The sequence below is a fragment of the Dipodomys merriami genome, unplaced genomic scaffold (genome assembly GCF_024711535.1).
Source record: "Dipodomys merriami isolate MVZ:Mamm:240054 unplaced genomic scaffold, mDipMer1.0.p SCAF_3, whole genome shotgun sequence".
NCBI lineage: Eukaryota > Metazoa > Chordata > Mammalia > Rodentia > Heteromyidae > Dipodomys > Dipodomys merriami.
In genome coordinates this window covers 67,148,825-67,172,757 of record NW_027204492.1, presented here as the reverse complement: position 1 = coordinate 67,172,757, position 23,933 = coordinate 67,148,825, and the positions used below count along the sequence as shown (strand labels likewise).

Sequence of the window (23,933 nt, the reverse complement as noted above, 5' to 3'; positions counted from 1 at the left end):
AAAATTCATATGGAACAATAAAGACCCCGGATAGCAGAAATAATCCTTACCAGAAAGAACAGTGCTGGAGGAATAACATTACAAGGCTTCATACTCTACAAAAAGCCCTAGTAATCAAAACAGCTTGGTACCGGCACAGGATCAGACTTGCAAACCAATGGAATAGAATCGAAGACCCCAAAATCAACCCAGAGACCTATAGCCACCTAATCTTCTATAAGGGAGGTAAAAAAATAGAAGGAATAGGAGAAACTCTAGGTCTCTTGGCACAGGCTGTAATTTTCTTAAGAAAGACCCCAAAACACAACAAATCAAAGAAAAGTTTGACAAATGGGATTGCATAAAGTTGCAGAGCTTCTGCAGGGCAAATGACATAGCTAGCAAGATCAATAGAAAGTCCACGGATTGGGAGAAGATCTTTACTAGCCATACAACGGACAAGGGTCTCATATCTAAAATATACTTGGAACTCAAAAAATTAAACCCCCCAACAACAAATCCTCAAAGAAACAACTGCCCAATAAATAAGTGGGTGAAAGACTTAAGGAGAAACTTCTCTGAAGAAGAAAGAAGGATGGCTAATAGACACATGAAGAAATGTTCAACATCCCTAGCCATAAAAGAAATGCAAATCAAAACAACATTGAGATATCACCTCACTCCAGTTAGAACGGCAAAAATCAAGAACTCTAACAACAACAGATGCTGGAGGGGATGTGGACAGAAAGGAACCTTACTTCATTGTTGGTGGGAATGTAAACTTGTTCAACCACTTTGGAAAGTAGTATGGAGGTTCCTCAAAAGACTTCACATAGAACTCCCCTATGACCCAGCAATCCCACTTTTGGGCATTTACCCAAAAGTTTACAAACAAGACCACACTAAAGCTACCAACACAACTATGTTTATTACAGCATTATTTACCATAGCTAAGATCTGGAACCAACCCAGATGCCCCTCAGTAGATGAATGGATCAAGAAAATGTGGTATATATACACAATGGAATTCTATGCCTCCATCAGAAAGAATGACATTGCCCCATTTGTTAGGAAATGGAAAAATTTGGAAAAAAATTATATTAAGTGAAGTAAGCCAGGCCCAAAGAAACATAGATCCCATGGTTTCCCTTATTTGTAATATCTAGTATATGTATGAGTCAAGCAGAAAAGGTCAGATAATGTGATGTCAGGAAAATAAACCCTTAGATGTGTATTTTAATGTTTTTTTTCTTTCATGCATGTGTTTCTAACGCATTTATAAGATTATCTCTTTGTTGCTTTGTATGTCCCTCCCCCACAGTATAACCTCTGCTTTCACTATATTTGATGTCAGTATAACTTGTGGAGGAGATGGGGAAAAACCAGTTGTTTAAGGATACAGGTGGACCTGTTGCAACAATGAGAAGTACAAGTTGTCATTCCAAAACGAGCTTTACAACGTCGGTGGGGGGGGGGGGGAAGGGGGGAAGGAGAAGATTGGGATTGGGGGGGAGGGGGAGGCTGGGAAGGGATGTGAAGGGTAAACAAAGGAGGAGGCTGCAATGCTTGGTAAGAAATGTACGCATTATCCTGCCCACGTTAAAAAAAAAAATGGACAAGGCCTTCATATCTAAAATATACTTAGAACTCAAAAAATTAAATCTGGGAGCTGGGAAGGTGGCTCAGGGTAAAGCGCTTGCCTTGCATGCCTGAGGCCCTGGGTTCAATTCCTCAGCACCACATAAGCAAAAGAAAAAAAGGTGGAAGTGGTGCTGTGGCTCAAGTTGTAGAGCGCTAGCCTTGAGTTAAAGAGCTGAGGGACAGCACCCAGGCTCAGACTTCAGGCCCCATGACCGGACCCCCCCCCAAAAAAAAATTATATCTGCCCAAAACAAACCCTCTAAGAAACAACCGTCCCATTAATAAGTGGGCTAACGACTTAAAGAGAGACTTCTCTGAAGAGGAAATAAGAATGGTCAAGAGACACATGAAGAAATGCTCATCTTCTCTAGCCATAAATGAAATTGAGATTCCACCTCACCCCAGTTAGAATGGCTATAATCAAGAAATATAATAACAACAGATGCTGGAGGGGATGTGGTCAAAATGGAGCCCTACTGCATTGTTGGTGGGAGTGTAAACTTGTTGAACCAGTCTAGAAAGCATTGTGGATGTTCCTCAAAAGACTCCACATAGAACTCCCCTATGACCCAGCAATCCCACTTTTGGGCATTTACCCAAATGTTTACAAACAAGGCCATACTAAAGGTACCAGCACAACTATGTTTATTGCAGCATTATTTACCATAGCTAAGATATGGAACCAACCCAGAAGCCCCTCAGTAGATGAGTGGATCAAGAAAATTATATATATATATATATATATATATATATATATGTGTGTGTGTGTGTGTGTGTATACATATGTGTGTATACATATGTGTGTATATATATTATATACATAATATATATTATATTATATATGTATATATACACACACACAATGGAGTTGCATGCTTCCATCAGAAAGAACAACACTTCCCAACTTGTTTTGAAATGGAAAGACTTGGAAAAAATCATATAAAATGACGTAATCCAGTCCTAAAGAAATTTAGATCCCATGTTTTCCCTTATTTGCAATAATTAGTATATGTATAGGATAATCTTATCAGATGAGCTGAAAAACTCAAAAGCTATGTACACATGATCATCATATAAGATGATGCTAAGTGAAATGAACTCCAAGATACACACACAAGAGGTCTGTCTTTGTTGTTGTTGTACATTTGTACTATGTGATTTTTAAAATTTCCTTTGTATGTTCTTCTTCCTATGGTATATCCCTGTTGTCACTGTACTTGATTTTGGTACCCTGCATCTTGTAAATACATTTGCCTAATCTGGGGAGGGGAAATGGAATAACAAAATGGTGAAACAAGGACACAGGATGACTCATTGGAACAAGGATACCCACAGGACAGTATATTGGAAATGAACTTTACAACTTCGGGCAGGGTGTGGTTGGTTGGGAAGGCGCGTGGGAGGTGAAGGAGGAAAGGGATAGTGGGACAACAACAAGGGAAGTGTAACAATTTTCGACAAGTAATGTATTCATTGCCTTATTCATGTAACTGTAACCCCTCTGTACATCATCTTTACAATAAAATAAAATAAAGAAAAAAGAAAGAAAGAGGAAAAAAGAGAGAAAGGATAGAAGGAAGGAAGGAAAGGAGGAATGAAGGAAGGAAACAACAAAAGGTAATCAAGGCCAGAGCCATGGTGTAAGTGGTAGAGCAATAGTCTCAATTCACAAGCTAAGTGAATGTGAGACCCTGAATTCAAGCCCTGGTTCTAGCATACACACACACACACACACACACACACACACACACACACACACACACACACACATGCACACACATGCACATGCACACACACACACAAAGCAAAAAGCCAGAAGTGGTGCTGTGGCCCAAGTGTAAAATGCTAGCTTAGTTTTTTTAAGTAATAAAATACCCTAAAATTGACTGTGATAATAGTTATACATATTTATAATTATGTTAAACAGTAGTGATGTTTATATTTTAAGTGCATATTTTATATATGTGTGAATTATAACTCAATAAACTTTTTATTTAAAGATATAAACCTAAGATATAGCAAAAATTGTTCTTTGAAATACTCTATTATGAAAATGAAAAAGCACAAGCTAGAGCATATATATAATGAATGCCTTTTATTGTTACTATATAAAGAGTTGCCTAAACTCAATAATAAAACAAATCAGCAATGAAAGACAGGTAAAACGTTAAATGAAGATATACAAGTAGAAGATAAGCATGTGAAAAGATATGACAACTCTGGTGTTTGCAAATTAAATACACAATAAATGTTCACAATACCCCTATTAGAATGACAAAATTAAAAAATATAGAATAAGTGGAATGGTCATATGTTGCTGCTCAGTATGTAAAATGATCCACCAGTTTGGAAAATAGTTTGGAAGTTTTAACTGAAGTTCAGTTTAATAATCTTAATTTTAGATATTTACTCAAGAGAAATCAAGTCCTACTTTGATGGGGGAAAATGTGTATGTTGAAGTTTAACATCAATTTTATGCATAATGATCAAAATCTAGAACCATTCCAAATACCCATGAATTGATTGCAATATATTCATTCCATAATACTCAAAAATAAAAGGAAGAATGAACTACTAATATATTCAACAACACAAATGAATCTCAGAAACATGATGTAAAGTGAAAAGGAAGCCAGATGTACATTTATATGACATTCTGGAAAAGGAATTTCCAGAGAGATTTCCCTGAAGAGGAAATCTGCTAGCTAGAAGATGGATATGAATGTGTAATTGTGTCATGAGGAAACCTTTTGGAGTGGTATAACTCTTTTACTCTGTGTGGCTGTTGTACAACTCAGTACAATTTAAACAGCAAAATAAAAATGATGTTGTTTATGGTTACATGAACAAATACACAGACTAGAATTTAATGACTATGAACACTCAAAAAGGAGTTGACAAAGGTGAATGGATGTATGAATAAAAAGGATATGTAAAGATATGTACAGAATGAAAGGCAGTGTTTCAATTCATGCAAACAGTTAATTGTTTTAGCCACCCAATTTTCTCTTGAGGGATAAGAAGATAAAAAAGGAGATTATAGTCCATAAACAGAAAAATGTGTGGACATAAATTCACTTTTTACACTGTAGTGTTTTCCTTATGACCCACTACTTTCACTTCTTGCCATCTACTCTACAGAAATAGATATGCAAAAGCAGCCCTATACAAATAAGCTCATTACTGAAACATTAAAAATTGTGAAACACTATAAACTAAATATTCACTATGGAAAATGGCAAAATAATCTGTGATATGTCCATGTTATGGAAAATTGTTTCAAAATCAAGACAACTGGGAGCTGTTGGCTCACACCTGTAATCCCATATACTCAGTAGTCTGAGATCTGAGAATTGTGGTTTAAAGCCAGCCCAGGCAGGAAAGTCAGTAAGACTCTTACCTCCAATAAACTACCCAAAAGCCAGAGGTGAGTTGTGGCTTAAATGGTAGAACACTAGCTGTGAACAAAAGAAGCTCAGGGACAGTGCCCAAGGCTCTGAGGTCAAGCAAGCTCCAGGACCAGGATCAAAAAATTAAGAATCAGGTATGGTGGCACATACAAGTAATTTTAGCAATTTGGAGGCAACAGGACCTTGACTTTGAGGGCAGTCAGGACTACAAAACAAGTTCCAGATCACACTGCACTATATATATAGAGAACATGTCTCAAGAAAACTAACAACAACAACAAGAAAAAGGTTTGCACTTTAATGAAAACATTTATAACTAAGTTAAAGCAATGTAAAGCAATGGAATATTATGATGCTATTTATATGTTAATGATGCATAAAATAATGCTATAAAAATTTACATGGATAAGAATTTTGTAAATAAGCTTCTATCTGAAAGGAGCTGTGCCAAATTTATTAGCAGCAGTTTCCTATAAGGATGTGACTAGACTGGTGGGTGATGATCTGAGGACGTTTAGCTTTACCAGTAATGCCCAAATTTTTGCAAGACTACATTTTTGCATTCATTTGTAATTAAAGCCTAATAGAGTTGGATTAATTTCTCATGCCAAAATAATTGGTACAGATGATCAAGATACATTGTATTTATAAACTGACATGTTGAATTGAATATACTTTTTGTATTTAAAAATAATAAAGGAAGTGGATCTGTTGCTCAAGTGATAGAGCACCTGCTTTGAACAACAAAGCTAAGGGACAATGACCAGGCCCTGAGTTCAACTCCTAGTATTGTCAAAAGAAGGCCAAAACAAAACAAACAACTAAAAATAATAGAAAATTAGCTGAGTGCTGATGGCTCATGCCTGTAATCCTAGCTACTCAGGAGGCTGAGATCTGAGGATCATGGTTTAAAGGCAGCCCAGGCAGGAAAGTCCAAGAGACTCTTATCTCCAATTAACCACTCAAAAACTGGAAGTGGAGCTGTGACTCAAATTGGTTGAGTGCTAGCTGTGTGCAAAAGAGCTCAGGGATAGCATCTAGATCCTGTGTTCAACACCTGTGACTGACAAAAAATAATAAAAATTAAAAAGAAAATTAATATAGAGCTCCACAGTTATTTATATGTCTATCTCTCCACTAACCCTACTAAACTGTAAACATGGTGAATTAAGAATGGGACAGTGCAGAATATAATAAAGACACCTGCACATCCACGTTCATTGCTTCACTATTCACAATGGCCATGATATGAAAATGGCATAGATGCCCTAGAATAGATGAGTGGATTAAAAAATGTAATACCTATACACAATGGAATTTTACATAATCATTAGAAAAAAATAAAATAATGTCATTTGCAGGGAAATGGGTAGAGCTAGAACAAGTCATGTTATGGGATGTAAATCAAACTTAGAGAGACAAATGTTGAATATTCTGATATGCAGAAATTAGATCTAAAATGAAATTGGGATATGATAAATTGTGCAGGATTAAATACTCACACACAGTGAAACCAAAAGAGGATACTTTTAAGAGAGAAGGCTCAACGTCTTTGTTCCTCTTAATATATATATAAAATCATATATATATTTGTATGTATATATATTTGTATATATATATATATATATATATATATATATATATATATATATATATATATACTATATATAAACAAACTCCAAGATATGGAAACAAGAGATCTCTCTTTCTTACTTTTTTTCTAATTCTGTCTTCTTCATGTATGGTATATTCAAGTGTGTATCTTTAGGAGCGTTGAGTGGAAAATACAGAACTTGAGGGAAAAGGGTGAAAAAGTACAGCAGTGGAGCTCACTGGACACAGATTAAAGTGAAGTATACAAGTCATGAGTGGAGATGGGAGGAAGGGACTGGGAGAGAATGAGGGAACAGAAGACACTGTACAAAAGGAAATGTATTCATTACCTGACTCATGTAATTGTAATCCTTATGTATATGAAAGTAATAACAGTAAAGTAAATTAATTAAAAAAGAGAATGAGGCTGTGTCCTTGAACCTTGTATGTTTTGATACAGATGATGAACTCAGTAATTTTTGTTTCTTATGCAATGGCAGTTTACAGTTCTCATATGCTCCTCTACTCAACTTTTCTAATACAGATGATATGTCTAGAAAATTAATACAATATATAACAATTTTGATCAACAATTACTATGTAGAGATAGCATCTGAGTTGGTTCAAGCATGCTAGGCTGAAATTTCATAGACCTATATTCTGGCTCTAGTAGTACTGCTATAAGTAATAAATAGGAAAGACTCTGAGGTTTATTTTTCTTCTTTGTGTGTGTGTGTGCCATACGGATTTTTGAATCTAGGACCTTGTACTCTTGCTTGGCTTTTTCACTCAAGGTTGATGATCTATCACTTGAGCCACTCTCCACTTCTAGCTTTTTGATGGTTAATTGGAAAAAAGACTTCTATCTGTAGTAGCTTCAAACCACAATCCTCAGATCTTATCTTCCTGGGTAGTTAGGATTATAGGCATGAGCCACCAGTGTCTAACCTCAGATCTTAACATCTCTAATAATATGTGGTTCTAAGTAGCTTAACCACTTTAAAGTTCATGTCTCTCAGTTAACAAAAAGGACTCTGAAAAACTACCTTTCCATCCTTAGGTGGTAGTTAAGTGTCAAATCAAATTAATAAGCCTATTCATGAGGTAATAGAAACGTGAAGATGGTACTTGTTTTAACATGTATACCTATAATAGTGAATAAAATGCCAACTAAATTCAAGATATTCCACTGGATAATTTCTGAACCAGCATAATTTAAATCTATAAACTTCATATTTCACAAACAGACATTGAAACAACTGTTTCCACTGCTTGTTATATTTGAAATCAAGTTTCAAACACAGCCTGGTGTTAAAAATTCTAATTTTTGTCATGTTGGGTTACCATTTTAATTTAATAAAGAAAGTTGTGCCTTATAACCAGAGTTGAGGTTTTTGATACCCAGTGCTTAGCAACCAGACCTTTTTGCCTAAACAGCTCTTTTCAGGAAAGTCACGACTAAATGGCAGGAGCAAAAACATGTGTTGAAAAGCATGTGTTGAAATTACCTGTATATATGGAAAAAAAGATAAATGTCAAATGTCAATAAAGTTTGCCTCAAAGAAATAAGAAAATCCAGACATATCAAATAATTGTTTGTAAACTAGGATTATTTTATATTCAGATTAAAAACTGTTATTGTATTTTTAATTTTTTATTGTTATTATAAAGGTGATATACAGAGGTGTTACAGTTACATAAGTCAGGTAATGGGTACACTTCTTTTTGGACAATGTCACCCCTTCTCTCACTCTCTCCCACTTTTTCCCTCATGTCCCCACCCACTAGTGTTATAGTTCATTTTCAAAATAGTGTCCAGTGTCTGAGTACCATTGCTGCATTTGTTCATCCTTTGTCCCTACATTTCTGTGCCCTCCTTATCCATCCAAAACCAGAAAAACAAGACAAAAAGAAAACAACAAATTAAAAACCCCTTGTTTTCATTTCCTGCAGTTTACTTCAATAAATGCTATTTTATACAGAGGCACATATGCACTGCATCTTTGTGTTCCTCCTTTGTGTTCCTTTGATCTCACTGTGTGTGAATGTCTAGAATCCTGTATATCTTTTTTTACACAAAACATCTCACAAGTAAACTAAAAGTGAAACTATACACTGAAATTGATATTATAAAATGTTTCAATCGCTGTTAATTTGTTTCATGAGACTTAATTTTAGTAATTTTATTGTTGATATATAAATATATCATTTTTAAAGCCATCTAAATGTACTTTAGTGACAAAAAGTACATTTATATTGTTCTGCAATCATCACCACTATCTGTTTTCAGGATTTAAAAAATCATCCTACCTGGGTGTTGGTGGCTCACACCTGTAATACTAGCTATTCAGGAGACAGAGATCTAAAAGCAATGGTTCAAAACCAGCCTGGGGAAGGAAAATCTGTGAGACTCATCTCCAAGTAACCATCAAAATACCTGGAAGTGGAGCTGTGGCTCAAGTGGTAGAGTGACAGCTTTGGGTATAAAAGCTCAGAGACATTTCTCAGTCCCTGAGTTCAAGCCCAGGGACTAGTGTGCACACACACACACAATGTATCCACACCCCAGTAAATACCATCATACTGTGCATCTATTGAACCTGATTGCTCATATGAATGCATTCATACCATATTTGTTTTTCTTTTATCTGGCTTATTCACTAAGCATGTCTTCAAGAACCACCCATTATTTCATTTGTAATTAAGATGAATAAATATTCAATTGTTCATATTTATCACATTCTATTTATTCATTGTTAGATATTTGAGTTGTTTCTTCCTTTTGATTGTGTGAATGATGCTGCTATGCTCGTGCATAATCAGACATGACAATCAAATCCATTTCCAAACTAGTGCATGATTAGGAATGACCAATTGAACTTCTTCGCAGTCTTGTCCAGGAATAGAAACCAGTGAGGGACAGGTAGGCCCTTACTGACCGATTGTGTTCTAGAGTAGAAGGGGAATTAATGAAGCATAAAGTCATTAAATAAAGTCCCTAGGGGACTTGACTGGACTCCCAAGCCTGGAGCTCCTGTCTATGGAGAGTCTGTTTCACTGCTTTCACTTTCAAATACAAACTTGCTCTGATTAAAAAAAACCAGTGCTGCTATGAACATTATCATCTGTTTCAGTCTCAACTTTTACTTTTCTTGCATATGCATATAGGAATATAACAATTGAATCATAAAGTAATTCTGTGTTAGGGAGCCACCACAACAGTTTCCACAGAGAACGTACCATTTTACATTCCCACTAATAAGGTACCAATGCTTCTACTTTTCCACATCCTTGACAACACCTGTTATTCTCAGGTTTTGTTTATATTCTTTTGATATCCATCCCAAGAGATGTCAAGTGACATTTCATAGTGGTTTTCATCTCTAATGACTAAGGTTGCTGAGTAATTTTCATATGTATACTAGGTATTTGTGGGTCTTCTTTGGAAAAATGTCTATTTAATGTTCTCACTCTTTTTTTTTTTGTCAGTCCCCACTCTGGGTCTGGGAGCTCTTCAGCTCAAGGTGAGTGCTCTACCACTTGAACCACAGTACCATTTCTGATTTTCTGGTGTTTAAATGGAGATAAAAGTCTCACAGAGGTTCCTGCCCCAGCTGGTTTTGAACAGTGATCCGCAGACCTCAGCCTCCTGAGTAGCTGGGATTACAGGCGTGAACCACTGGTGCCTGGCTCACTCTTTTTTATTTGACTTAAACAAGTCAAATTGTTGCTACTGAATTACAGGATACACATTCATATTCTAGATATTTAATCACTTCCAGATTGTCTGTCTCTCTGTCTGTCTGTCTCTCTCTCTCTAGATATCTCTTCTTCCTTTTCTGGTTGTGCCTTTTCATTGATAACATCCTTCATTTTATCAATTTTTTGTTGTTGCTTGGTCTAAGAAATTACTGCCAAATCCAATGTTATTTTACTTTGCTTTGCTTTTTTCCCCCTTTAGATACTGGAAGTTGAACCCAGGTCCTGGCACAGGCTGGAGGTGCTGTACCACTTGAGCCATGCCTTAGGCTCTTTTCTTTTTTGTGCAGGTCCTGGGGCTTGAACTCAGAGCCTAGGCCTTGCCCCTTAGCTTTCTTGCTCAAGGCCTAGCACTCTATCACTTGAGCCACAGTTCCACTTCTGGATTTTGGATGGCTAACTGGAGATAAGCCTCTCAGGCTTTGAACCATAATCCTCAGATCTCAGTTTCCTAAGTAGTATTACAGGCTTGAGCCACTGGTGCCCAGAGGCTTTTCTTCTTCTTTGACAGTACTGAGGTTTAAATATAGGGCGTCAGGGTGGCAGTATGCATCTCTAATGCCAGCTACTCTGGAATTTTATAGAAAATCATTCTTTACTTACAATTTTAAGACTATTTTCTAAATAACAGTGACAATTTAAAGTGTAATAAAAGGGATTCCCACTGAAATTGTTTTATTATTTTCACAACAACATTCAAAGGTATATAGTTCAAGAGTCTTGAATACTTTTTTCTAGAATTTTATAAGAATGAACTTATATGCTATGAACACATTTTCATTTGCCTTCTTTCCTTGGACATTAACATTTGTGGAGACTAACTCATGCTGCTGTGCCAGTTCATTCATTTTCTATAAGATATTTGAAAACTTCATTGACAAAAAATGAACACAGCCATACAATATGCCTATTTAAAGTGTATAATTAAATGTTTTATAGTGTGCTTATAGCATTGTGCAACCACCAATACAATGTAATTTTAGAATACTTTTGTCTTCCTAAGAGAAATTTCATGTTGAGTAATAGTACCTCCACTCACTACATGCAGTGTACCCTAGGCATTTACTAATTATATTTCTATAGATTCTCCTGTTCTAGACATTACTTTTGTCAGTACTTGGATTTGAACTCAGGGCTTTCACATTTGCTAAGCAGTTACTGTACCACTTGAGCCATGATCCCAGCCATGCTTTTTGCTGGTTATTTTGGAGACTAATTCTTGCAGATTTTTCTGTCTGTGCTAGCTTCAAACCACAATCCTCTAGATCTTAGTCATCAAGTAGTCAGGATTATAGGTGTGAGGTACTAGTGCCTGGGTATAGTCTAGATACCTTAAATTAATATATTAATATAATTGGAAGTATTTTTTGGCTGGCATTTTTTTCATTTAGCATAGGGTTTCTAAGGTTCAACTATGATGTAAAAAATCAGTAACTAAAATCTTTAACCAGATGTTTGGGTTGTTTCAATTTGAGGATTCCAATGAATACAAAAGGCTTCTATAATAATTCATATACACATTTTTGAACACTCATTTTCAGTTTCATTATGCATCAACTTGTAAAGGGAAGTGACAGATCATATGACAATTTTATATTTAGTCATTTGAAGAAATGTCAAATTGTTCTTCATAATTGTTGAACAATTCTTCATTATCATCAGCAATATACCAACCAAAAAGGGTAAAGTGTACTTTTGACTTTCCTTTTCCTAGTGATTAGTGATGTTGAATAATTTTTCATATTTTTATTGGTCATCTATTTGTAAACATTCTTTGGATAATTGTCTATTCAAATTATTGGTCCATTATTTTCCTGGGCTATTATTGTTTTTGTTTAGCTGCAAGAATTACCTTTTATTTATTTTTAATTTTTATTTATTTATTTTTTGGGGGTCTGGTCATGGGGCCTGAACTCTGGGCCTGGGCGCTGTCCCTCAGCTCTTCAGCTCAAGGCTAGCACTCTACCACTTGAGCTACAGCGCCACTTCCAGCTTTTTTCTTTTTGCTTATGTGGTGCTGAGGAATCGAACCCAGGACCTCAGGCATGCAAGGCAAGTGCTCTACCACTGAGCCACCTTCCCAGCCCCAAGAATTACCTTTTAAAGAACAGTGCTGAAGGAATATTAATACCAAACTTCAAAATTTTCTACGAAGCTGTAGTAATAAAACAGTTTGGTACTGGCATTGAACAGGCTTGAGAAACAATGGAATATAACTAAAGACACATAAATGAACCCATAGACTTTGGCCACCTGATCTTTGATAAGAGAGCCAAAAAAACAGGATGAAGAAAGACAGCCTCTTCAACCAATAGTGCAGGCAAAATTGGCTAAACACATATAGAAAACTGAAGTTAGATCCTTAGATATCACCCTGCACGACAATCAGTTTCAAATGGATCAAAGACAGGAAGGAATAGGAGAAAGACTAGGGCTCTTCAGCACAGGTCGAAACTTTCTTAATAGCCAGGCGCCAGTGGCTCATGCCTGTAATCCTAGCTACTCAGGAGGCTGAGAACTGAGGATCGTGGTTCAAAGCCAGCCCGGGCAGGAAAGTCCGTGAGACTCTTATCTCCAATAAACCACTAGAAAACCAGAAGTGGCACTGTGGCTCAAGCAGTAGAGTGCTTGCCTTGAGCTGAAGACTGCAGGGACAGCGCCCAGGCCCACAGTTCAAGCCCCACGACCGACAAAAAAAAAAAAAAAGAAACTTTCTTAATAAACACCCAGAAACACAGCAAATCGAAGGAAAGTTGGATAAACAGGATTGCATTAAACTGCAGAGCTTCTGCATGGCAAAGGACATAGCAAGATAAATAGAAAGCCGACAGATTGGGAGATGATCTTCAGTAGTCATACAATAGACAAGAGTCTCATATCTAAAATATACTTAGATCTCAAAATTAAATTGTCCAAAAACAAGCTTCTAAAGAAACAACCACCCCTTTAACAAGTGGGCTAATGATGTACAGAGAGATTTCCCTGAGGAGGAAATAAAAATGGCCAATAGATACATGAAAATAGGCTCAACACCTATGGCCATAAAAGAAATGAAAACCAAAGCAACACTGGGGTTCTCGCTTACCTCAGTTAGGATGGTCATTATCAAGAAATCTAATAACAACAGATGCTGGCAGGGATGTGGCTAAATGAGAACGCTACTACACCCTACACCGTTGGTGAGACTTCAAACTTGTTCAGCCACTCTGGAAAGCAGTAAGGCGGTTCCTCAAAAGACTATACATGGAGCTCCTCTAAGACTCAGCAATCCCACTCCTGGGCATTTACCCAAATAATCAAAAACAAGGCCATTCTAATGCTACCAGCACAACCATGTTCATTGCAGCATCATTTACCATAACTAAGATATGGAATCAACCCAGATGCCCATCAGTAGATAAATAGATCAAGATGTGGTATATATATACCATGGAGTTTTATGCTTCCATCAGAAAGAATCACATTGCCCCATTCATAAGAAAATTGAAAGACCTGTAAAGAATTATATTAACCAAAGTAAGTCAGGCTCAAAGAAATTTAGGTTGCATGGTTTCCCTCATATGTTTATGATATTTTTAACAGGAGATCACAAAAGCCCAATTGCTAAGCGCGTAGAACCATATGTAATGAAGTGTATCAACATGAACTCCAAGAATTGGAAATGAAAGGTTCTTATTATGCCCTGTCTGCAGTTATTTCTTTTTTTCTTTTTTAGTTTTCTGTACCCTTTGTCTTGTGTATGAGCTGATCTGTAGAAGGGAAAGGGAATCACAGAAACAGCAGGACAAAGGATGAACTAATGCAACATTGATACTCACTTGACATTATATTGGAACTCACCTATACAACTTGGAGAGGGGAGGGGAGTAGGAAGGGGTAAGCAGGGGAAAATGAGGAAGGAGGTAACTGTTTAAAAAGAAATGTACTCATTGCCTTACTTAGGTCACTGAAACTCTCTGTTCATCAACTTTATAATAAAGATATATAAAAAAGGAAGAGTAATACAGGAAAAAATTCCTTGTATTTGAGACAAGGCCTCTTTTTATAGCCAAGGCTGACCTTAATCCTGAGATCCACCTTCCTCAGCCTCTTCAGTGCTAGTATTACAGGTGGGACCACAATGCCTAGTTCAGAAAGTTTGGAATTTTTATATCAAACCCATATAACAGATTTGCATGTGTACTCTCTGATTCTATAGACTTTTCCCCCACTTTCTAATTGGAATATTCATGAGCAGAAAAGTTTCAAGTCTAATTTATTAATTTGTTAAATTTAGAAATCTTTGGTCTTCCATCTAAGAAACTACTGTGTAACCCAGGGTAACAAATGTTTATGTTTATTCTAACATTTTTGTACTTTTAGCTTTTGTGTGTGTTAACCCGTTTGAGTTACTTTTCATGTGTGGAATGCAGAAAAGCCTCAATTCCATTCTTTGCCTCTGGATCTATGCAGTTTTCCTAGAGTAATACAATAAAAAGTCAATCTTTCTATATTGAATTTTAAGTATTTATCTGAGTCCAGCTTATGCGTTTTTGTTTCTAAGTATGGGTTGATTATACATTTATCAATTTACCTATTGATGGACACTTGTTTTATAGTTTTGGGTATTCTAAATAAAGTTATGAACATTTGTGAACAAGACTTTGTTTGGACATATGCTTTCATTTCTCTTGGTTAAATATCTGGGAGTGAAGTGGCTGGTTCACAGGATATGAGTATTTTTAACTTTTTTAGAAACTGCCAAATTTTTTGTCAAATTTTTTGCATCATTTTGCATTCCCACCAACACTGTATAAAGTTCTAGTTGCTTCATGTCCTTGTCAAAAGTTAGCATGGTGCACATTTTTTATTTTAGGTGTTCTTATAGGTGTGTACTAATGAACGGTTGGTTTGAACTATTTTTTAATAGGTTAAGAAAGCCCTCTCCTCAATTCAAAACTCCAACTCTGAAATGCTACAAAATCCAAAACTTTCAGAGTATTTCAAATCTCCTACTTCTGAATTAAGGATGCTGAGTTGGTAAAGTATTTTCAAATATTCCCAAGTGAAAAGAACTCTGAAATTTCATGGACTCTAAGTCTCATGGGCCTTTCCTGCCTGGGACTGGCTTCAAACTGTGATCCTCAGATCTCAGTATCCCAAATAGGTAGGATTACAGGCATGAGGCACAGGTGTCCAACTTCATATAAAATGTTTAAATTCTTTTAAATATTTAATTGTTTTTATAAAGGTGATGTATACAAGGGTGACTGATGGAAATCTGTTTTGCTCTCATAAGTCGATGTTACTCCCATGGTTCACTGACCACCCACCCAGGGGACCCTTCTCAGTAATCTCCTCCCAGGAATCTTATCAGAATCCCTATCCTTGAGCTATCTTCAGCAAGACCTCACCATCGGCCTTATCTGAAGGTATAGCATCTTTTGCCAGAACTGCAAAACATCACAAACCCAAAACAGGTACTTATGCTACAACAAGGACATTTCAAATCCAAAGTCTCATACTCTACTGTATTTAAATTCCCAAAACACTATGCCCCTCCTGTCCCTTGTATCTGAGACTCTGTTCAGTACTACTTGGTGTCTCTCTTCAGCAATGATTAAATCCTGATCTGATCTGTTGAGGTCTCTGTCAACTTCTTACCTTTTGTCTGCTTGCGCTTTCCTAACTGCTACTGCTTCCTAAGTCAGGTAATGCATGAATATATTTCCTTTTGGACAATGTCACCCCTTCCTTCACTTTCTCCCAGTTTTTCCCTCCATCCCCACCCACAAGTTGTATAGATTTTTGAACTTTTCTCAAAGCACATGCCATCTTTTTAAAAGAAAACCTTAACAATATACATTTGCTCTCAATGCAAATTACGCAAGAAGAAAAACATTGTCTTCTGACAAAATCGAGCAAGTATGTTCCCCTTTTACTTAGGGACTGCAAATCACTTTCAATGCACTATTTATTCTTATTTCTATAGGAAACACAGGAACAGTAGTGACTACAACTGTTTCCTGATAATTGAACAACAGTCTCCCACTGCTTTATTTTTATGTACTCAACTTGATGATGTAAGGTACAACTAGAATTCAGTTACATTTGAAGATCTAGATGGTGGAGGGAATAGAAATATTTAAGGTTGATTCTATGCTATAAATTTAGGGGAAATTACCTACATACCCCTAAAAACAAAGAAAACTTCTTAGATTTTTATTAATGCACTCTTTAAAAATGCTTTTGTAAATTCCTGAAAACAGTTTAAGGTGGGTCTAAAAACAGTTCTAGAGTAATTCCAGTTAACAATCTTTAAATACATACACACACATTATGTGTCTATACATACACATTATATGAAACAATTCATTTTGGTTCTGCCTTGTTACTTCTCTCCATTCTGAGCATTTAGTTCAGTCACAGTTGCTTCCTTTCAGTTTCCATTGTGCAAGCACAAGAAAGTCAGCTCTGGAAACTGACATGCTGCAGAGATTTCTCCTTTGAGGCCATCTTCATGTCTGTTAGATTAGATCCCTATAGAGTCACTGCAGAGTTATGACAGGTTACAGTTTTCTCAGTGTTAAAAAACCATGGATACATCACAAGCTTGCTGTGAGCTGTCTAGAGCAACTCTTCTGTATGACTTAGCAAATTTGTGGTTAAATACTGTCTCCAAATTTTTTTTGGGGGGGGGGGTCTGGTCATGGGGTCTGAACTCTGGGCCTGGGCGCTATCCCTCAGCTCTTCAGCTCAAGGCTAGCGCTCTACCACTTGAGCCACAGCGCCACTTCTGGCTTTTTTGTTTTTGCTTATGTGATGCTGAGGAATCGAACCCAGGGCCTCAGGCATGCAAGGCAAGCACTCTACCACTTAGCCACCTTCCCAGCCCATCTCCAATTTTTTTTATTGGCATGGGTAGAGCTTTGTTAACTTTGAACTGTTCCAAGTTTTGTTTTGTGAATGTACTGAGGCTTGAACTCAGGGCCTACACACTGATCCTTAGCTTTTTTGTTCAAGCCTGGCACTCTACCACTTGAGCCACAGCTCCACTTCTGGCTTTTGTGTGGTTAATTGAAGGTAAGAGTCTTACAGTCTTTCCTGACTTGACTGGCCTTGAAGTAGGATCCTCAGATCTCAGCCTCTTGAACAACTAAGATTACAGGCATGAGCCACTAGTGTCTGGCTTCCAAATTATTTTTCATTTTTCAATACATTTTCTTCCAGCAATTGGGTATTAAAAGGAAAGCGGGACCAGAAATTCAATGGAAGTTCTTCAAGAGTTACATACAATTATTTTGATGCAAAGTGAATATCATTTGGCATTATCCGGTTTATGGCTTACAGTGTCCCTCCATGAGTAAGTGCTCCATAGGTGACAGGGCTGGGGTAGTACTACTAGTAGCATTACCTGAGAGAACCTGAGTTATCCTGGATGTATAAGCTTCCACTTCTACTCTAATTTTTTTTGCCTGTCCTGGGGCTTGAACTCTGGGTCTGGATGCTGTCCCAGGGCTCCTTTTTGCTCAAGGCTAGCACTCTACCACTTGAGACACAGAGGCACTTTTAGCTTTTTCTGTGATTAAATAAGAGTCTCGTGGACTTTTGTGCCTGGGCTGGCTTTGAACTATCATCCTCAGATCTGAGGAGCTAGGATTACAGGCATGAGTCACCGGTGCCTGGCCACTCTAATATTTTTATAAGAATTAATGACGTTCTCACTCACTATATACTCTAGTGATTATATTGGAGATGGATTATAATAATACTTATCTGACTTCTTGAGGTTTTGTGCAATTTTTAATGGAATTATTTTTCCAACTCCTCATATTTAATACTCTTGTAACTCTACCCTTTTCACTACTGTTTGAAAGCAGTCACCATCTATGCAATTTTCATCCATGATCTTGGACTCACCATTTTGTTTATTTTGTGTTTATTGTTTCCTGAGAAAAACTTTCAGAACCATGGCACTGTGGTGATTAAATCACTTGACAAAGGTAGCATCATTGTCCTTTATAAATTTTGAGTTGGAGGTAGATGGCACAGAGGAAATGTCATAGCCTTCCTCTAACAGCTTATCTTCCACATTTGCCATCTCTGGTCATAAGTTTTTGGTTCCTAAACTAACTCTTCAATCTTTTTCATCTATTTTGGAACATTCTACAAAGAGATTATTTGACCCTATATTCAGCAAGTCTCTGTAAAAATAATGGGATTAGGAAAAAAAAAGTCCAGAATTCCTTTTCTGTCACATTGTGGGAAGCATTTTCTGAATATTTCATTTTTTCCTCTAGATACATTCTAAATATGGACATGATGATGTCAGAAATTAAATTATATTTCAAACCATTATAACCATCTGTGTGGGGCCAGGTATCAGCCAACATCCTGTTGTGATTGGATGTGGAAGGACTATCCATTGCATTTACATTTAAACGATTGGCCCAGAATTGCTCAGCATGGATCACTTGACTCAATAAGCTCTTTATAAAGCTGAAACAAACCAGGATCTTCTTGGCACGTTCTGTTTTTCCCTTCCAGTAATTTATTTGCTTTCATTGGAAGCTCTGTCTCCTGCATGCAGAACCAGCTGAAGTTGAATTTTAGTTTTTTCTTCTGAAGTGGTTTTCTGGCATTTAATATGGGCTTACATATGGCTGTTGTATATCTGTCTCTGCCTTTAGGTGCCCAACTAATTCTTTCTGCCATGAGGTATAGAGCTCCTTCCTGTTTCTATTGATGTACCTTCTTTACAATCAGTAAAAGTTCTTTAGGTAAAGTTACCATGATGATGCATGTTGAAGCTACTGCTTCTGTCAGGTGTAAATAACCAAGTTGGGTTGGGGACAGTTCCAATGTGCTTCTTTGTTCCATGGCTAGATAGAGGCTAAAACCCCATGGCAGCAGTTGTTGCCACTGTTACTAGGTGAGTTTTTCCCTCTTTTTCTGGCTCTGAGGCCTCTAAATTCTAAAATTTTATAGCATATCATGTTCTGGATACTGCTTTTCTTTCAGATTTGCTTTCTTGACAATGCTGGGACTGGAACTTAGCACCTCATACTCTTGCTTGGCCTTTTCCTGTTCAAGGCTGTACCATTTGAGCCCTGCCTCCATTAACTAGATACTAATTTTAGTGGACTACATAAGAAATATTTCCATAGCACACAAGGAAAAATACTTTCTTTTTTGTTTTTTTAATGGAAATATTACCCTTTAATGTCATACATTGTATATGATTCATTCTGTGGGTTTTTGTATATTGTGATAGGTAGGGATGGATGTTCATATTTTGTATATGGATCTTTAGCTGTCCTAGAGCAATTGTTGAAAACGTCATCTTTTCTACACAAAATTGTTTTCAGATTTTACTGTGCTTTCAAAACTCAGTTAATTATATGAACAATTCAATTTTTGAAGTGTCTAATCTGTTCCATTGATATATATGTGTATATATCTTCATATCAATGCTACATTGTCTTATAGTATTGTTATAATAGGAATAATAAGTGTGTCTTTTCAATTTCAGTTAATTGTGCTGGATCCCAATGTCACATGCTTAAGATTAGTTGATAGTACAACCAACCCCCAATATTGACAGCTGCTAGACAGTTCCATTAGGAGGAGAAATCCAAGGTCCATATAAGCTGTGTGTCCAGGTTAGAGATTTAGTCTGAGTATGACTCTACCTGTTCAGCAAGCTCGCTACTATGGGGAACTGAAATCCATTACATTACTCAGCAAGCTCTCAGGGCTGTAACCAGAAGCCATCTTGAGAATGGTCCTATTATTAGGGACTAAATTCCTCTGGAGATCACAAGGCAGTGATCACATCCCTGTGAATGTCATGCTGCATTAACTGGGTGGGAGAGAGCAAGATGAAACATTTTATCTGATACGAGTCCAGAGGTTTGAGCAGCAGGGAGAATGAGCTATGATGGAGAGGAGAGTGTAGAATGTAGCAGATGGTGATTCTGCCCTTAGTGAAAAGGTGCAAGAGAATGTGATTTCAAGAGGGAGCTTCCCTCCAGCTCTTGTCAGTTCTGAGCTCAGCAGATTCACAAAAAACTGCTGCAGGGCTGGGAAGGTAGCTCAGTGGTAGAGCGCTTGCCTTGCATGCCTGAGGCCCTGGGTTCGATTCCCCAGTACCACATAAGCAAAAAGGAAAAAAGCCAGAAGTGGCGCTGTGGCTCAAGTGGTAGAGCACTAACCTTGAGCTAAAGAGCTGAGGGACAGCGCCCAGGCCCAGAGTTCAGGCCCACGACTGGACCCCGCCCCCCGCCCCCCCCCCCCCCCCCCCCCCCCCCCCCGCCAAAACTTCTACATAGAGCTTTAACTAGTTTGGCTGCTTGACACATTTTTAGAATAATCAAATCAGACTGCAATAGTAAGTCATTATCCACCTGTGGACTTTCATATTGGAGGAACTAGGTAGGGGTGGTCTAGCCACTATGGAAATTAGTATGGAAGTTCTTCAGAGAATAAAAAACATAGCTACCATATGATCTAGCTATAACACTCCTGGGCATGAACCCAAAGAAATCATGTCAGTGTAATTTAGAGATAATTACATACCAGTGTTGATTATGGGATTATTCACAGTAATCAAATTACAGAACCAGGCTAGGTACTCATGAATGGATAAATATATAAAGAAAATTGAGAATCTACACACAATGTAGTCATAAAGAAGGACAATATTGCCAGATGTGGTCCCACATGCCTGTAATCCCAGCAATTGGGAGGCAGAAACAGGAGGAGGGTTAGTTCAAGGCCACAAAGGTCATTATTCTGCATTATTAACATGCCCTAATAATACAAATAACTAGGTGGATCAAAGGCCTCAACAGATCCTTAGCAGAAAGAACAGTGCTAAAGGAATATCAATACTAAATTTCAGACCCTACTACAAACCAAGAGTAAACAAAACAGCTTGGTACTGGCACAAGAACAGACCTGAGGACCAATGGAATAGAACTGAAGACCCAGAAATGAACCCACAGACCTAATCTTCGATAAAGGAGCTAAAAACTAGAATGGAAATGGTGCTGGAAAAAACTCGTTTAATACCCTAAGAAAACTAAAGCTAGGTCCTTATATATCACCCGGCACCAGAATCAATTCCAGATGTATCAAAGACCTCAAAGTCAAAGCAGACACTCGGAAAACATTACAGAAAAGAATAGGAGAAACTCTAGGGCTCCTTGGAACAGGCTGAATTTTTCTTAATAAAGACCCAGAAACACAACCAATCAAAAAAAGGTTGGACAAATGGGATTGCATAAAACTGCAGAGCTTCTGCATGGCAAAGGACATAGCTAGCAAGATCAATAGAAAGCCTATGGAATGTGAAAAGATCTTCACTAGCCATACAATGGACAAGGGTCTCATATCTAAAATATACTTAGAACTCAAAAAATTAAATCCCCCAACTACAAATACTCAAAGAAACAACTGCCTGATTAATAAATGGGCTAAAGGCTTAAAGAGAAACTTCTCTGCAGAGTAAATAAGAATGGCCAATAGACACATGAAGAAATGCTCAACTTCTCTAGCCATAAACAAAATGCAAATCAAAATAACATTGAGATTCCACCTCACCCCAGAATGGCTATAATGAAAAAATCTAATAACAACAAATGTTGGAGGGGATGTGGCCAAAAGGGAACCCTACTGCATTATTGATGGGAGTGTAAACTTGTTCAACCACTTTGGAAAGCAGTATGGAGGTTCCTCAAAAGACTCCACAAAGAGCTCCTCTATGACCCAGTAATCCCACTTTGGGCACTTATCGAAAAAATCACGAACAAGGCCACACGAAAGCTACAAGCACAACTATCTTTATCACAACATTATTCACCATAGCTAAGATATGGCACCAACCCAGATGCCTCTCAGTAGATGAATGGATCAAGAAAATGTGGTATATATATACAATGGAATTCTATGCCTCCATCAGAAAGAATGACACCTCCCCATTTGTTAGGAAATGGAAAGACTTGGAAAAATTATGCTAAGCCAGGCCCAAAGAAACATATGTTCCATGGTTATTTGCAATAACTAGTATATGTCTAAGACAAGTAGAAAAGGTCAAAAGCTATGTACATATGACCATAATTTGCAATAACTAGTATATGTCTAAGACAAGTAGAAAAGGTCAAAAGCTATGTACATATGACCATATAAGATGATGCTAAGTGAAATGGACCCCAAGATAGGGACACAAGAGGTTTTATCTTTCTTGTTGTTTATAATGTATAATGTACTATGTGATTTTTTTGTTTCTTTTGTATGTTCTTCCCCCATGGTATAACCCCTGTTTTCACTGTATTTGATTACAGTGCTGCTCTGCATCTTGTTTATATGTTTTTCTCATTTGGGGAGTGTAGGGAAATAACAAAATGGTGAAATAAGGATATAGATTGACCTACTGTAACAATGAGATGTACAAGATACTATGCTGAATATGAACTTTACAACTTCGTGTGGGGGAAGGGAGTAGTTGTAGAGGTGGAAGGGAAGGGATGGTAGGGGAAAAACAAAGGAGGAGGTAACAATGTTCAATATGAAATGAACTCATCACTCATGTAATTGTAATCCCTTTGTATAGTGTCTTTACAATAAAAACCACATACTAAAAAAAGACCTCAATGTAAAGGTAGATAGTGTGAAACTATTACACGAAGGGATAGGGGAAACTCGAAGCCTTCTAGGCACAGGGTGAAACTTCCTAAACAAAGATCCAGAATCAAAACAAATCAAAGAAAGGCTGGATTCATGGGATTATATAAAAACTGAAAAGCCTCTGCCTAGCAAAGGACTAGCAAGATAGGGAGAAAGCCCACAGAAAGGGACAAGATATGTACAAGCTATGCATCAAACAAAGGCTTCCTATATAAAATATATTTCTCAAAAAATTAACCCCCCAAATAAACCCTCAGAAACTGAATAATCCAACGAACTAATGGGCTAAAGACCTAAAGAGAGACTTCTCAGAGGAAGAAAAAGGATGGCCAATAGAAGAAATCTTCAACATCTCTGGCCATAAAATAAATACAAATCAAAACATTCTAACTCTGGTTAGAATGGTCATTATCTGGAAAATTATAAATACCAAAGCTGGTGGGGATGTGGCCAAAAGTGAATTCTATTACACTGTTGGTGGGAAGGTAAACTTCTTCAAACACCCTGGAAAGCAGGATGGAGGCTCCATAAAAGACTAAACAGAACTTCCCTATGACCCAGTAATCCTACTACTGGGCATTTATCCAAAGGACCACAAACAAGGTCACACTAAAAATACCAGGACAACTATGTTTATTGCAGCATTGTTTACCATAGCCAAGATATGGAATCAAGCTATATGTCCCTCAGTGGATGAATGGATCAAAAAAATGTGGTATGTTTGTATATGTGTGTGTGTGTATATATATAGATATATATATATAATGCATATGTATATATAATATATACATATAATATATAATGGAATTCTAGAAAGAATGGTATTGTACCATTTGTAAGGAAAAGGGAAGAATTGGAAAATATTATACTAAGTGAAGTAAACCA

At 37.1% G+C, this 23,933-nt stretch overlaps 1 protein-coding gene and 1 pseudogene across 8 annotated transcripts in view; both read right to left on the bottom strand.

The window, feature by feature from the left end:
• Window positions 1–23,933, bottom strand: part of Zc3h12b (zinc finger CCCH-type containing 12B) — a 290,287-nt gene that overhangs the window by 83,699 nt on the left and 182,655 nt on the right. The window lies entirely within an intron of this gene.
• Window positions 18,034–19,154, bottom strand: LOC138839840 (general transcription factor IIH subunit 1 pseudogene; annotated as a pseudogene).